Raw genomic sequence first — 3,063 nt, forward strand, 5'->3', positions numbered from 1 at the left:
TCGGCGGGGTTCAAAGGCATCGCCCGAGATTTGGATGTAGCATAGCCCAATGGAATGTCTTGATGGTGTCTCTCAGAAACACGCTCTCCTATGAGGCAACAGGTCAAGGACAGAGTCCGGAAAAATCAAAGACTGCCCAGATTCTTGGGGGGAACTTTGCTCAGAAGACTGGGCCTCACAACCACTGGGCTGAGGAAGTCATTCTTGTGGTGCTGGCTTCTCTCCCACTCTTTCTTGGATGCATTTGTGTAGACCAGTCTTCCAAGAAAACTGGTCTTAGAGACTCAGAACTTGATAGTAAAAAGTCCCAACAGAGAAGTTCCCAAGTGATAGCCTACAGAGACATTTTTTAAAAGATTTTATTTATTTATTTGAGAGAGAGAGATAGTGAGAGAGAGCATGAGCGAGGAGAAGGTCAGAGAGAGATGCAGACTCCCCGTGGAGCTGGGAGCCCGATGCAGGACTCAATCCCGGGACTCCAGGATCATGACCTGAGCCGAAGGCAGTCGTCCAACCAACTGAGCCACCCAGGCGTCCCTACAGAGACTTTTAATATGAATGTAAAACTGAGTGGCTATTCAGCGCCGATACCTAGAGTTGAATGCCCATAAGTCCGCTGGGACCCTGGTAAGCATGGCATAAGGAAAAGCTATTCAAATTCTTCACAGGGTCAAGGAGATGTTTGGCAAAAGATAGGCAAACAGGCCTAAGATGCAAGCATACAATCTGGAAGGTTAGAGTGTCTTGACCAAAGACACTTCGTAATTGTTCCTAATAATGGTAAAAATGGCGATGGTTGTGGGGGGTGGAGGTAAGGGGTGGGGATAGTGGTGGTGGTGGAGACGGTGGTGTTGATGGTGTTGGTGGTGGAGACGGTGGCGATGGTAGCGGTGGTTGTGGAGATGGTGGAGATGGTGGTGTTGATGACAATTATGGGGATGGAGGTGTTGGTGGAGACTGGAGACTAGATCCCAAATCTGAGTTTTCTTAGCACCTAACTCTTGGTACTATACCCTACTGTCTTTTAGCAAAAGATGTTGGAGATAAAAGTAGACTCATCTAAGAGCACACAATGTCGTAATAGCAGTGATCAACTTTAATATTTAATATATCAAGTTTATTCTATTTTCTTCCTCATGAAAACTGTAAACTCTTATTAAAGCAAATATGGGAGCTATATCAAAATTTAAAAGGGAAGTAGCAGATGTATCTGGGAGGTGGGATTTCAAGACCTATCTGCTGCTGTTTTTGGTTTTTGTTTTTGTTTTTTCTTTTAAGATTTATTTATTTATTTATTCATTATTTATTTGAGAGAGAAAGTGCGTGCACATGAGCAGCTGGGGTGGGGGAAGAGAAGCAGAGGGAGAAGCAGAGAATCTGACACAGATTCGGCACTGAGCATGGAGCCCAACTTGGGGCTTGAACCCATGACCCTGAGATCATGACCTGAGCTGAAACCAAGAGTCAGACACTTACCTGATTGAGCCACCCAGATGCCCCAGGAGTCCCTTCTTAACGCCCCAGATAGATGGTCCCTACCATCTATGTGGTTTTGGATACTGTCTTGATGGGGAGCTCTGTTCTCACACGCAGCCCCTCCTATATATAATTATACAAATAAATACGTCTATAAAGGACCCTAAAAGGGGTGCCTGGGTGGCTCAGGTCATGATCCCGGGGTTCTAAGATGGAGCCCAGCATCGGGCTCCCTGCTCAGCTGGGAGTCTGTCTCTCCCTTTCCCTCTGCCCAGCCCCCCTCGTGCCCTATCTCTCAAATACATAAATACAATCCAAATAAATACATAAATAACCCTAGCTTTGAGACTCTCTCCCACATGCTGCTTCCAAACTGATTCCCGTGGGACCTTTATGAATTATACAGAATGAGACTCTCTTTTCTTCAACGACACATTTCTCTAAATATTTGTGGGTCACCATTTTCTGGATTAATAGCCACCAACTACTCCATCTGTTTGCCTGGAGGTCCAGAAGCCCTTCTTCTTAGCATTTTCCCTGTCCTTCACAAACAGGAGAGCCCCAGACCTGAACCCTACGGGCGCTCCGATCACTCGGAACCCTGGCTCGGCCACTGTCTGTGAGCGCAGCCCGACACGGCCCTGCATGGTGTTGTCCAAACGGATTCCTGCAGGTAGAACCTTGACACAGGCGACTTACGCATTTCGAGCAAAAAACTCAGGGCTTTCCAGGGTCTTCACGGGTCTGTGCAGCTATCATTCGGGGCAATTTTGGGAATTTTCATCACCTCCAAGAGAAATGCTGGGCCTCCAGCTACCATTTGCTGTGCTCTATGTTTCCCAGTCCTCACCAGCCACCAAAATGCTTTTCTGTCTCTGTAGACTTCCTGTTCTGGACATTTTATATGAATGAATCATGTAGTGTGTGGTCTTTTGTGACTGGCTTCTTTCACTCAGCATAATGCTTTTTGTTTTGTTTTGTTTTGTTTTGTTTTAATTTCAGACAGAGGGGCGCCTGGGTGGCTCAGTCGGTTAAGCGGCTGCCTTCAGCTCAGGTCATGATCCCCGCGTCCTGGGATCGAGCCCTGCCCGTCTGGGACTCCCTGCTCCGGGGGGAGCCTGCTTCCCCCTCTCCCTCCGCTCCTCCCCCCACTAGTTAACTCTCTCTCCCTCTCTCACTTTCTCTTAAATAAATAAATAAAATATTTTTTAAAATCAACATAAAAATGAGCTTAAAGTCATCACTTAACAGTTTATCTAATGGGAATTAGAATTTCAGATTCCTTTAAAATTATCCAAATTCGAGGTACCCTTTGCAGTGTGATGTCATCTTTTAACAAGGCTCATTATTAGGAATAAATGAGCAGAGGGGGTCTGAGACACCATGAGACACTAATAGACATCAAACCCTGAGTCCGTATGTACTCAGGCACCCAGTCCTGCTGTTTCTGAGGCATCCAGCTCCTCAGGGCCCGAGGATACTGGGACAGGGGGATGAAGCTGGTAGCTTGCCCTAGGTCGAGTTTCAAGACCGCTCCCAGTCTCCTTCTCCCAGGGGCATCCTTATGGGAAAGACTTGGGTAGATAG

The 3,063-nt window shown here is 46.8% G+C and overlaps 1 long non-coding RNA gene across 1 annotated transcript; it reads left to right on the plus strand.

Annotated features, from left to right (window-relative positions):
- The first annotated feature begins 483 nt into the window (after positions 1 to 483).
- Positions 484 to 2,518, plus strand: LOC122902058. Its single transcript, XR_006383736.1, has 3 exons — positions 484 to 627; positions 2,031 to 2,149; positions 2,479 to 2,518. It is a non-coding gene; the product is annotated as an uncharacterized LOC122902058 (long non-coding RNA).
- Positions 2,519 to 3,063: the final 545 nt, after the last annotated feature.

The sequence above is a fragment of the Neovison vison genome, chromosome 3 (assembly GCF_020171115.1).
Source record: "Neovison vison isolate M4711 chromosome 3, ASM_NN_V1, whole genome shotgun sequence".
NCBI classification, from domain to species: Eukaryota; Metazoa; Chordata; class Mammalia; order Carnivora; family Mustelidae; genus Neogale; species Neogale vison.